Genomic DNA, 13,806 nt, shown 5'->3' on the forward strand with positions numbered 1-13,806 from the left:
ATAGTTAATTTACAATATTAGTTTCAGGTGTACAGCATACTGATTCCATATTTTTACAGATTATACTCCATTAAAAGCTATCTATTCTATACATAATAGTTTGTATTTCTTAATCCCTTAATCCCATACCCTCCTCCCTTCCCTCTCCCCACTGGTAACCACTAGTTCGTTTTCTATATTTTGAGCCTGTTTCTGATTTGCTATATACATTCATTTGTATTATTGTTTAGTTCCACATATAAGTGATATAATACAGTATTTCTCTTTCTCTGTCTGACTTATTTAACTAAGCATAATAAATACCCTCTAGATCCATCCAATTGTTGCAAATGACAGAATTTCATTCTCTATGGCTGAGTAATATTCCATTGTATGTATATACCATATCTTCTATAAGGGGCTTTTTATACTGAAGGATCTCTTCCCACCCTATTCATACCAGGCCTCTTTAATCTGATTGTATTTTGATTTACTTCTAGCAAAAATGAGATTTTTACTAAAGACAAAGAAGTTACCACAAACATTCTTTATTGATGTAAATTATCACAAGCATTTTTACTCAACATTTTAAATGAATTGCACTTGCATTAATTAATTACAATTCATTAATATTACTTCACATATATTTGTAAATATGTCATGCTTAATCTGTAAACCACACAATGGTAGGTAAAATTCTCATTTACTCTGACTCATACATTTTTAAGATTAAAACATTCAGCTTTGCTAATTAATATTGACCCTTCACTAATACCTGATGTAAATTCTCACTTCAGCTAAACTATTTAGAATATGTGGGTCCAGTTTGATGGACACACAACCTATTTTCCAGGGAATCACGTGGTACCAAGGGAAGGTGAGATGGGATTTGGCCGTGCTTAATTCCCATCCTATGAGATAGATTCTTCGTCTTGATTTTATTGTCAGTCAATGACTAGAAAGAAGGTATTGCAAATTGCCACCTTGCTTTACTGTGCATTAAAATGTAAGAGTGAAGATGTAGCAAAAATCATGAAGCTGATTTGAAATAGTTTTGAGATTCAAAATATGAGGTCATAATAGCAGTTCATAAATTGTACATATTTTAAATACCCATATTACTGAACACTCAATGAAGTTTGAGAATTTGTTGTTGTTTTTAGACACTTCCCCACATATTTTGACCTTCTTTCTTCATATATAAAAAACATGGACAGGTTTTAGTTCTTGAGTGACAGTTGCAGACATATTTAACATTTGATTAATGAAGTGATCATAAAAGGCTCCAGCCATCTCACAGCTACCCGCTAGGTGGCACTATGTCAAAGTCTATGAAAGGATTTGGCTCTTCCCTGTTCTGATCCAGGTTTCCTGCCTCCTAGATTCTACTTTCTGAAATGCTCACTAGAAAGCAAGGACCCATCTGATCCTGTGACGGCTCAGTTTTGTAAAAACCCCTGCCTCTTGACAACTAGCTATCCTAACTACATGGTCCTCACAAGACTATGAAAATTTATAGCAGTTTTAATTCTGCTATGGGCTGAATGGTGTCCCCCCTGCCCGCCCCACCAAATTCATATGTTCGAAGCCCTAACCCCCGGTATCTCAGGATGAAACTGTATTTGGAGAGGAGGCCTTTAAAGAGGGGATTCAGTTCAAATGAGGCCATTAGGTGAGCCCTAATTCAATCTGACTAGTGTCCTTATGGGAAGAGGAGATTAAGAGATACAGAGAGAAACCAAATGTGCACAAGTCCAGAGGAAAGACCATGTGAGGACACAGAAGACAGCCGTCTGCAAGCCAAGGAGGAAGGCTTCCAAAAAAATTTCTTTTTTTAAATTTTCTCAAGTTCTAAAAAGGGTGGCTAGAATTTAGACATTGATAACTAAACCATTACTGAGTACCAACTCTACACCTGGCAATATGTATGCAACTTTGTCACCTGCCCAATATGCTAGTGACTGGCTCCGTGTGACTACTGAGCCCTACCAATGTGGCCACATTTGTAAAAATTCCAACATTTTAGATACATTAAGTTAAAAATATATGATTTACGTTTATTTCACCATTTTTGTTTTCTTTTTTCCAATATACTTTTTATTTATTTTTTGGCTGCATTGGGTCTTTGTTGCTGCGTGCGGGCTTTCTCTAGTTGTGGAGAGCAGGGGCTACTCTTCGTTGTGGTGCGCGGGCTTCTCATTGGGGTGGCTTCTCTTGTTGCAGAGCATGGGATCTAGGTGCATGGGCTTCAGTAGTTGTGGCACATGGGCTCAGTAGTTGTGGCTCGCGGGCTCTAGAGCGCAGGCTCAGTAGTTGTGGTGCACAGGCTTAGTTGCTCCGCGGCATGTGGGATCTTCCCGGCCCAGGGATCGAACCCATGTCCCCTGCATTGGCAGGCGGATTCTTAACCACTGCACCACCAGGGAAGTCCCTTCAACATGTTTTTTTTTGTTTGTTTTTGTTTTGTTTTTTTGTTTTGTTTTGTTTTGTTTTGTTTAATATTTTGGGGATTGATTTTACTTTCTTTTTTTTTTTTTACTTATTTTTTATTTATTTATTTATTTTTGGCTGTGTTGGGTCCTCGTATCTGTGCGAGGGCTTTCTCTAGTTGTGGCAAGCAGGGGCCACTCTTCATTGCGGTGCGTGGGCCTCTCACTATCGCGGCCTCTCTTGTTGCAGAGCACAGGCTCCAGACGCGCAGGCTCAGTAGTTGTGGCTCACGGGCCTAGTTGCTCCGCGGCATGTGGGATCTTCCCAGACCAGGGCTCGAACCCGTGTCGCCTGCATTGGCAGGCAGATTCTCAACCACTGCGCCACCAGGGAAGCCCCCAATATGTTTTTTAAGGAGATTCAAGATGTGTGTAATTTTCTGATCTGGAAGATGGGAGATTGTAGCCCCTCCCCCCAACTCCTTAAACTTCTCAGCCCTGCTCTGGGTTAATGTCTCAGCCAAAGAGGACTTGTAGGGTAGCTGGAGGTGAGTCTGGACATTTCTTCCACCTCAGCCTAATGATGGACAACCCACGAATGGAAAAAAAACATTGCAAAGCATATATCTGAAAAGGGGTTAATATCCAGAATATATAGAGAACTCCCACAACTCAACTACAAACAAACAACCTGACTTTAAAAATGCGTAAAAGACTGGAATAGGCATTTCTCCAAAGAACATACATGAATGGCCGATAAGTGCCTGAAAAAATGCTCCACATCAGTAATCATGAGGAAGATACAAATCAAAACCACAATGAGATACCATCACACATATATTGGGATATTAAATATTAAAATACAGAAGAGTGTTGGCAAAATTGGGGAGAAATTAGAACCCTTGTGCACTGTTGAAGGGAATGTAAAATGGTGCAGCCATTACAGGAAACAGGATAGCAGTTTCTCAAAAAATTAAAAATAGAATTATCATGTGATCCAGCAATTCCACTTCTGGCTATCTACCCAAAAGAATTCAAGGTAGGGTCTTGAAGAGATATTTGTCCACCCGTGTTCATAACAGCATTATTTTCGATAGCTAAAACGTAGAAGCAACCCAAGTGTCCACTGACAGAGGAATGGATAAGCAAAATGGGTCTATCCGTACAATGGGATATTATTATTCAGCTTTAAAAAGGAAGGAAATCCTGACATATGCTACAATACAGATGAAACTTGAGGACCTTATGCTAAGTGAAAGAAGTCAGTCACAAAAGGACAAGTACTGTATGATTCCACTTACATGAGGTAGATACCTAGTCAGATATCTAGTCAGATTCAGAGACAAAGTAGAATGGTGCTGTTTAGGATATCCCAGGATACCCCTCCAGGCAGCCTCCATGGCTGAACACTTTGAAGAAACAAGCACATGGCCCGTGTGCCTGGCCTTCACTGAGAAACCCGTGTACTTGAAATGTCCCTCCTGATGGCCGTCATGGAGCAGTGGACCGCACGTATGCCAGTGGGGTTGGCCGGGTGCCATATGACCACACAGGTAAGCAACACGAGGAGGCTCAGTGCACACGCAGACCAGGGAGAGGTTCTCCTAATAAGGAAGAAGAATGTAGGGCGAAGCGACACAGGGGGGACTGTTCCAGTCCCAGCGCACCAAGCCCGCAATCCCAGACAGGCTGTGGGTCTTTCAGTGGTGCTTTCCCAACAGTCCCTACAGGTGCGTCTTACTCAGGCTTGGGCATCATCGTTAGTGCGAAAAGCACGCAGAGGGTCCACATGCTTCTGGTCAGCTCATAGATGCTGAGCACGGAAGGCAGAACCTAGGACAACTGGGTCACCTTCTGCCAGTTCTGGGTCATCACTCCTTAGAAGCCAGCCCAACGCAGATAAGTTTAGTGCATTTGGCAGCATTATCACCGGGAGCCCTAGAAATCCTGAAATCCTTGAGCTATGCACCCTGGAGACAGTGACAAATAAGAACTCAAGGTGCCTGGTGCCCATCCCCCTTGCCACAACTCTCTAGCGCAGCCATGTTGGAGAGCATTGCTGCTCACCCCCATCTCCCCTCCAGAGTGCACTAGCCCACCTCCGGACTGCTACCCGAGCAAGGATAGCCACCTCTCTCAATGAATACACACATGTGACAAAGAAAAGGAAGACTGGAGGTAAAAATAACATATGGCTAATAAGGGTTATTTTTATTTTTATTTTTAAAAAATATTTATTTATTTATTTGGTTGCACCAGGTCTTAGTTGCGGCAGGCAGGCTCCTTAGTTGCAGCTCGCGGGCTCCTTAGTTGTGGCATGCAAACTCTTAGTTGCGACATGCATGTGGGATCTAGTTACCTGACCAGGGATCAAACCCGGGTGCCCCTGCATTGGGAGCGCAGAGTCTTAACCACTGCGCCACCAGGGAAGTCCCATGGGTTATTTTTAAGTGGCAATATGTCAGTGTTCTCATATCTTCTGAATTTGAGTGTCTTCATGGCAGAGGATTCTCAAGAACAGTAGAATGCACTGCCTACAATTAAATCTCTCCCACCAAGAAAAGTCTTTTAAACAAGTGTGAGATCCCATGCCACAGATGGCCGATGTCGTTGCACCATCGTTGCATCGTGGAGACTGAAATGGTCTTGGAAGAGGTGAGGAAGACAGTGGTGATCGAGATGAGCTTCAGAACGGGCAGGAGAGGCGATGGGGACCACGCCATTGAATCACAGCCTGCAGGTCAGGACCACACGTAGACTGATTCATTCGCATTGCTTTAGGTCACCTTGAGCAACAAAGCCAAACCAAGGGCTCTGTTTCTCATTTCTTTCACGTTCCTCTCCTTTGACTTCCTTCAATTCACCAAGAAGAATGGCCCAGCAGCACCTTGGTCCATACTTGTTAATCAACCATATCCACAACCCCCCACCCCGGGTCCGCATCAAGCAAAGCCCCCTGAGTAATTTCTGAGAGGCACCACCAATGTCCTGATGGTCACTGTGGGTTCTCTTAGACCCCCCCGACCCCATGCAGGACCTGTTAGAGGATCTTCCCAGTGACAGAGCAGAGGAAGAGGCCCCGTCTAGAGCCAAGGTAAGCTCGCCTCTCTTTGAGATAGAAACGCTGCTTTCTTGGTTTCTTTCCTTTTCAATCAAATTTGAAAGCTGACCAGGTACATTAGGGATGATATATACCATTTCCATGGTGGGCAGGGAAGGGGAGTATTGAATGAGAGTCTTTTACCGACTGATACCTGATCCAAGAGGGCATTTACAAATGACAGCATCAGTCATAAACTACACTGTGGGGGAACTTTCGCTTGGCAGCAATATTCCTCCTTGGATGAAGAACTTTGGCATCACCGACCAAACTGGACTCGAGAGACACATCCTTCAGGAAAGCTTGTGCCTTTTCCAAAGGTGTCCTCTACCCTTGCTTTTGGGACCTTTGACCTGACCACAGCTTCCCATCTGGTTTCCTAAAGTCACCAAGAGAACAGAACGAAGACCTGTGTGAACAGGTCCTCACTGTGTTTTCTTTGCAATTGCAGGTGGTGTCAGGAACAAGGGAAAGTGCAACGTAGTCTGGAGTCACTCACTTGCTGGGAAAAAAAAACATGCTGGCTTTCGTGGGCAGAGCTGGCCTCATCCAGGTTCCAGCTGGGATTGGCCAGGAGATGAGTCCACAGGGATGGGTCAGAATACAGGGTCGGGCCAGAGACATGGAATTCCCCAGGCCTCTTCCGCCTGGGGCTAGGAAGGACAAGTTTCTAGTTTTCACCTGTTTCTGGAAGTTGCCTGACAACCAGTCCTTGTCTACACACTGTTGGCCAAGTGTTGTCTGGCTCAGAAACACATTTAAACTGAAGAGCCTTCACACTGCGTGGCCAGGGCAGCTATAGAACATTCTAGTTGCAAAGGAGATGAGACAGGCATGGGCCCCAGTGGAGTTCAGGAAAGAGATGGGGGCTGATCCCAGAGTTGAGGTGGTCCTTCCTACTCTTCTCTATGACCAAGAGGCATCAATCTGAGAGTTTCTTCAAAATTGTCTTGGAATTCTCAGGCCCAAATTCTGTGTCCTCCCACTTGTGGGGACAGGAACCTTGGACGTAGGTGACCACTGCAAGGGCACTGCCTGTATCTTCCTCATCAGTTCTCACCCCAGTGCTCAGCCCTGGACAACCCATCTTAGGCCCCAAAAATGTCTAATGTACATCCCCCCACCCCGGACTGGGATCCAGTTCAGGGGTGGAGAGGGTCCCTCCTCAGCTTGTCCAGGCCTGCTGGGTCCACACCAAGCCAGGGGCCTGCCCAGGCTCTAATCCAGATCAGGAATGAGACGGGTGGGCTCCTGAAGCATCCCTCCCTCACCCCTGACCCTGCTGTTCTGATTACATCTAGCACAGGTGTGCCCGGCCTTGCTCTTCATCTCTGCTGACAGGTGGGCCCCCTGCTGGGAATCCTCTAGGACCTGGGTGTTGACCTTACTGTCTGTGTCCCCAGGGCTTCACTTAGTGCCTGGCATGTGTACGTGAGCCCAGGAAGAACCTACAAATGCATGGTCAGATCAGGCCATCTAACTACTCCAAAGCAAGGAGCAACCAGGGGAGGGGAGCTTGTGTCTTCCTCATCTTCTGATCTCTAGTATTGCACTGTCCCATGGTGGCCACGAGTCAGAGATGCCTGCTCATATTTAAATTAATGAAAGCAAATCAAATGAAACATTCAGTCCCCCATCACACTAGCCCCGTTTCAAGGGCCCAATCAATAGAGAACATTTCCATCCTCACAGAACATTCTCTTGGGCAGCTGCCCACCACTGGATCTGTTCCTTGAAGTCATTTAACCCAAAGCATGTGCATCACAGTTGGATTTGCAGGCGAATAAGACTGGAAGCTAGAGCTAGAAGGATCTGGTGGAAACGGGGAAGTGACAAGTTGAAAGCGGATCCTCTTTCTCAGTGAGGGTTTGCAAATGTGGTCAACGTCTTGGTGAAGGGCTCTGGCTCCAGGGAGCCCAGGGAAGGCTGAGAACCCAGAGGAAGGAGCCGGGTGATGCTGAGTGAGCCAGCATGGCCTGCACTGGAGGGGGAGGCACGGGTGAGCCACTCTCTCTAATAACTTTATTGCTCATGTTTATGTATCTAAAGAATGGCTTGTGGAGAGCATATACGACTCAAGCGAGGACGAAGACTCTCTAGGTAGGGAACCACTCAGGTAGAATCCAATGGGTGAGGGTCCCCAGCAGCAATCAGGTTACACATGCCCCTTTGGAGACTGAGGAAGATGCATATGAAATAAGAAAGAAGAAGGAAATATGTGTGAGGGCTTGTTTTGCTCTTTTCATATATTCATGACATAATAGTGGGAGATACTAAGCCTATGGCATTCAAATGTCTTTTGCTATTTAAGATTATCTTTCCCATAAGAATTGGTCTTTTCTGCCTTTGCCAAAGTAAAGCCTTTGCTTACATTTGGTTCGCATCTCTTGGGAATAAAGCACAAGTGTTACTGGGTTGGGGTTTGGGGGTTGAGCTGGGATGAGGCCATCTGGTGGGACACGACTCCCCCACGAACACTTGAACCTGGAGACACAGTTCTTCGTGTGTGATCCCGGTGCTGGGTGAGAAGCAGACGCTCTCCCTCTGCACATTCAGGTCTTGTGGCGGCACCTTCATGTCCTGCCCTCAGGTTTACTCCTGGTTTAAGGGCGCTCCCAGGGGTGGGGAGGTTAGAGATGATGTCCTCCCAGCTTCCTGCACAGGTTCCTGGGTCCTCCTGGAGAGGTGAGGGGGGAGCACACCCTGGAACCCATTTCTCACCTCCACTCCTCACCTACAACGCAAATCCTGGGACCAGGAATAAGGCCCATGTTCAGCTGCCCCTCGAGCCCCTCCATGGCTGGCAGGAATTCTCGAGGATGCTGTGAAGGGTTGCCGGGCTGGCTCCACACACTTGCCCTCATAGCCCTGCTGACCTGGTCCTCTGGGATTGACCTGCCCCAGGACAGAGCATCTGGGAGGCAGGGCCAGGGGGTCGCTTCTCCTCTCAGAACCCACCGCTGCAGCCCGGCAGCGCTGCCCCTGCTCCCCCATACCCCAGCCATGCCCACCCTGTGCCCTTCTCCCCAGTCCTTCCAGGACTCCGGGAGAATCTAGCAGGTACTGTTTACTCATGTGGGCATATATCCTCCTGCTGGAGAACTCTTGTTGCATCACTTGCAGACCAAGAGAATTTGGACAAGTTACTTTACCTTTAATCTTGTGTTCATCCCCTCTAAGGAGCTAGAAAACTTACAGGGTTGTTGTGAGGACTAAGTATCTAGCAAGTAGCTAAGGTCATCGCCTCAGGCACAGGACAGATAAACTGTACGTGGAATTGGCTGCCATTCTCTCCCAGGAGGCCCATCGAAACCCTGGGTCCATGACAGGTGCTTCCTGCATTTGGTTGGATTGGTTCATGGATCCATTGATTGATTAGGGAGAGTGGCAGGACACCCACAATTGTTCCTGCAATGTTCCCATATGTTGGAGAACAATATGGTTGGTGGAGGTTGTCAAGGAGAAGGGACTTTAAGCCGACAAGGCAGGGAAGAAGGAAGGAAGAGGAGGGAGCTGGGAGGAGGGCAGTGTTATGCACAGAAAGCCGTGGAGATGTGACTGGCTGTCGGAGGCACAGGAGGACACAGGCATGGCGTCCTGGTCATAGTTACAGAATTCGAGGGCTGGAAAAGGGGCCCTAGAGATCCTAGACCCTCTCCCTCATTGCAGAGGTGAAGCCATCAAGGCCCTGGGAGAGATGGGGACAGAAGGGGCCCCGAGTCCTGACCTTGACTCTGATTCTCAGCTCTCCTTTCGCATGCCCCCACCCCCAGCATCATTGCTGTCCTTGGGCACTAAAACACTCCTTTGCTGACAGTGAAGACTCTGAACGGGAGGGCAACAATCTGCATGTAACTTACTTACTCTTTCATCTCCTTTACATTTTCTCTCTTTTTCTAATCCATAAGCTCCTCTATGTAGCTCTTCCCCGTCCCCTCCTTCCTTCTTTTTAATGATTCTCATCCAGAAGGACCTGTTCTCATCCAGGCACTTGAGGTCCTGGGATCTTCTATAAAATCTGTACAAACCCTCTGCAGCCGTCCTCCTCCACTTTCTTAGCATTGCCCTGGCTCCAGAGTCCCCGCCCACCACCCTGTCTGTGTCACTGAATCGTGTTGAGCAACCCTGAGTGCCGCCCTCCCTGGGGCAGGAGGCAGGGCAGAGTCAGAAGGACCGGGCCCACCCTGCTGGAGCCACCCCAGCCCCGCCTGTGAAGTCTGGCTCTGCCCTGCCCCCTCCCACCACTACCACCGATGGGTGTAGTCCTGCCCTGGGCGCCTCTGACACGTGCCATTGTTTTCTCTCCAGCTGTCAAGAAATTCTCTCCTACTCTATTAGAATGAAGGAAGGAGATAAAGTGGAAGAAAAAGAGGAAATGGGAGTATGAACCAAGTAAACTGCGGAGGGAAGGGGAGGCAAATAAGGGCAGGTGGGTTCCATTGCTTCCTAACTTTCTTTCTGGCACTTTGGTAGAACCAGCAAAACTGAGGAGCACACTGGGGTGACCAGTATTGCATGCAAGGGAGACAAGAGGATGGTAAAAACCCATGCAGACAAATGAAGGGTGCCCTGAGAACATCTTTCCTGGAAGCGATAACCCACTCCACATAAACTTTTAAGGTTGCTGGGCCAAAGCCTCCAATGGCTCCTCCATTTGGAGGAGAGGGCTGTAGGTTACTGTAAGGCCACCTGTGCCTGACTCCAGGCTGCGTTGTTCACATCATACACGTTTGTAAGAGTCTTCCAGGATTTATTTAATATCTTGGTCGTGCGGGACCCAGCTCTGCTCCACCAACCCCCTTAACATCAGCAAGGGGGCATCCCCCACTCAGCGGCTGAATGCTAGATCCGCTAACATTGGATATGATGAGATAGCATGGCGTGACCCTGACCCTCCCCCTCCTTCAGGCTTCCTGGGAAAAGGGTGAGAAGGACAGAGGCACCTGGGACTCCTTCTCATGCAATCAGGACAGCTCACCTGGGCCAGCTTTGAGCCCTGTCTGCCCGTAGTAGTCTCAGCATCAAGTAGGGGACTCTGCAGGATCCACACCCAGCTGGGAGGGAGCCAACCCCTGGGGGCCCCTCAGCCTCTACAGAGCCCTGCGGAGGGCCTGAGTCACCTCATGGCCACGTTTCTCAGGCTGAGGTTCTGTAGATTGGTCACATGTATGTAAAAACAAAACACACACAAAAAAATGGAAAGAAACTCAATGCCATACTCATCTGGGACAGGGTAAGGGGGCAGAATTATAAATTGCTTATGTTTCTTTAATTTCCAAATTTGTAAATAAGTAAAAAAAAATTATATATTTGATTATATTTCATTTTTTATTTATTTTTTAAATATTTATTTATTTGGCTGCATCAGGTCTTGGTTGTGGCATGTGGGATCTTTAGTTGTAGCACGCAGGATCTTTAGTTGTGACATGCGGACTCCTAGTTGCGGCATACAAGCTCTTAGTTGGGGCATGTGGGATCTAGTTCCCTGACCAGGGATCGAACCTGGGCCCCCTGCATTGGGAGCACGGAGTCTTAGCCACTGGCCCACCAGGGAAGTCCCTATTTCATTATATTTTATTTTCTTTTGTTATTATTATTTTTAAAATAAATTTTATTTATTTATTTATTTATTTATTGGCTGCATTGGGTCTTCGTTGCTGCACGCGGGCTTTTTCTAGTTGTGGCGAGCGGGGGCTATTCTTCGTTGCGGTGTGCGGACTTTTCATTGCGGTGGCTTCTCTTGTTGCGGAGCTCGGGCTCTAGGCGCACAGGCTTCAGTAGTTGTGGCATGTGGGCTTGGTAGTTGTGGCTCGCAGGCTCTAGAGCACAGGCTCAGTAGTTGTGGCACATGGGCATAGTTGCTCCGCAGCATGTGGGATCTTCCCAGACCAGGGCTCGAACCCGTGTCCCCTGCATTGGCAGGCAGACTCTTAACCAGTGCACCATGAGGGAAGCCCTCATTATATTTTACATAGCAGTGTTTCCTATAACCTTTTCACATTGGAGTACTTAGGCCATAAGCCTTATTTTTTTATTACCACTGAATAATCTATCTCAGAACTGAATGAAGCAAGCAAGGCTTGGTGGGGATGTTAGGAAAAAAATTATTGGGGGTAAAATGTGACTTAACAATTGTTCATTTCCACTGTGCAGGTCTCCTGATGGGTCGGGTTGAGCAGGGCTGGAGGGACAGGGTCACTACTCCCACCTGTGTCATCAGACCTCCCACTCCTCACAGTGCCCAGGTGGGAGGGACCCACACTTTTCACCCTGGAGCCCCAGAGCCTTCCCTTTCCTCTGCATCACTTTCACTGTTCAGGGGACCAGTCACTTGAACGCCGCCCGGCCAAATGCCCAGGTTAAATCGCCCCGGTAGGACATGTCTCTCTGCTACCAGAGCGCACTTGGCAAAGAGCAGCAAACAGGCCGCACCCAGTGCCCTGGGGATGTGACCCCTGGGGATGTCAGGGCCCAAAGTCACTTCCAGGGTCTGAGTAGCCCCCTGGGTCCCACACACCGACCCGAGGGAGCCCACCTCCCCGCTGACTCCAGTCCCTGCCTTTGTGCGGCAGGTTCTGGTCTGACACCTGTGAAGACCGTGACCTGGAGGCCTCAGCCTGAGACTCAGAGGGGATGGAGCTTGTACAGTGTCTGGAAGCTTAAATGAGACACGAGGCCAAGGAAGGAGGGCCGCCTCTCTGCTCCTCCTCTCCTGAGTCAGCTATTTAGTGCCAGTTATCGCCTGTCTGAACTGTACAGATTCAGCATAATTTTAGATATATGTTTTATTTTTAACACTGGAGGCTTTTACATCAAGCAAAATTGATCTCCTACTTGGTTTAATTTTTAAACATTTCTATGTAAAATAACACACAAGTATAGGAAAGCACCCTCAGCAAAGGGAGGGCTCAGTGAATTACAATGGGCGCTCCACTCTGGGAAGCAGTAGTTTTTCCCTCTGTAAAAGCCCAGATGCTTCTGAGAAGCTCCTCTCAGCTTCCTTACTCTGGCCCCAGACCTCCACAGCGGAAATCCCAAAGGGACTGGATTCTCCCAGCCCTCCAGCGCCCTCCACTACTTTCTGAGTGTGCTGCCACACTAATTTTGAGTTATCTGTGTGTAAATCATTGCACTTGGAATATACATGGAGTAACTGATGTCATGCTTATAACCGAATAAGTTAGCACTTAATTCTTCTCCCCTTCTACAGGGGGCTGCCAGGGTGCTGGGGACGGCCTGTATATTGAACTGAGTGTTAGTAACAGATGTGTTTATATTTACAAGAAACCATAAAGCTCTACGCTTAAGATCTGTGCCCTGTACAATACACCAAGTAAACTTCAATTAGAAAGAGATGCAAAAAAAATTTTCCCACAAAACAAACTTCAGGCCCAGGTGGCTTCCTGTGATTTCTACCAAACATTTAAGACACAAATGATGCCCGTCTGCTACACACTCTTCCAGAGAACAGATACAGAGGGAACGTACCCACACTGCTTTCATCGGACCAGGAGAATACTGATGTCATACCAGCAGCAGATAGTACAGGACAGGAGAAATTACAGGCTAAACACTTCTGAATGTCGATGTCAAAATCCAAAAGCAAATATTAGCCGTCTAAATCTAGAGGTTTTTAGAAAGGGGGGAAGCTGGGATTTCATGGTGGTATTTCCAGTGGTTGATGTGGGCAGGATCACTGGGTGTTTGGGTGCTGCCTGGGAACGTGGAGAGAAGGGGCAATGCCATCGGGTTAGTGGAATGAACGTTTGGTGACAGAGATTAGGAGGGCCTGAGTCATCCTCAGAGACAGTCCTGGGATGGGGTCTCTAGGCTGTGGCTATGGAGGGGTCCCTCCAGGAGGACATGGGCCTCTCTCCTGTGCCGCTGCAGGGTCTACGGATGGATGAGGAGTTTGTAGGGGCTGGATTTTGATGAGGAAGGATGAGCAGGGAAGGTGCGCCCTCAGAGCCAGTGCAGCCACGGCCCCTCCCCAGCCAGGCCGTAGCCCAGGCTGCTCTGACAGCTGCTCACATCAATGGTCAGGCGACAGTGGGGCACGCCAGCCTCACCCACTAAGCCACCAAGCACGGCCCAGCAGGCCACTGTCCTCACTAATCAGCAGTAACTGTGCATCCAGGGCTGGTTGTTGAAGACCAAGCTAATTTGTTAGAGACGTGCCACGTGGGCAGCTGGCTTGGAGAGACCGGGGCTCTGAGCCACGTGGAGACAAGCCGACCGCTGGTCAGACCACCAGGAGGCTCACCCGGTGTGTGACGATGCTGAGGGAGGAGGGGCGTA

This window comes from Balaenoptera acutorostrata, chromosome 13, assembly GCF_949987535.1.
Source record: "Balaenoptera acutorostrata chromosome 13, mBalAcu1.1, whole genome shotgun sequence".
NCBI classification, from domain to species: Eukaryota; Metazoa; Chordata; class Mammalia; order Artiodactyla; family Balaenopteridae; genus Balaenoptera; species Balaenoptera acutorostrata.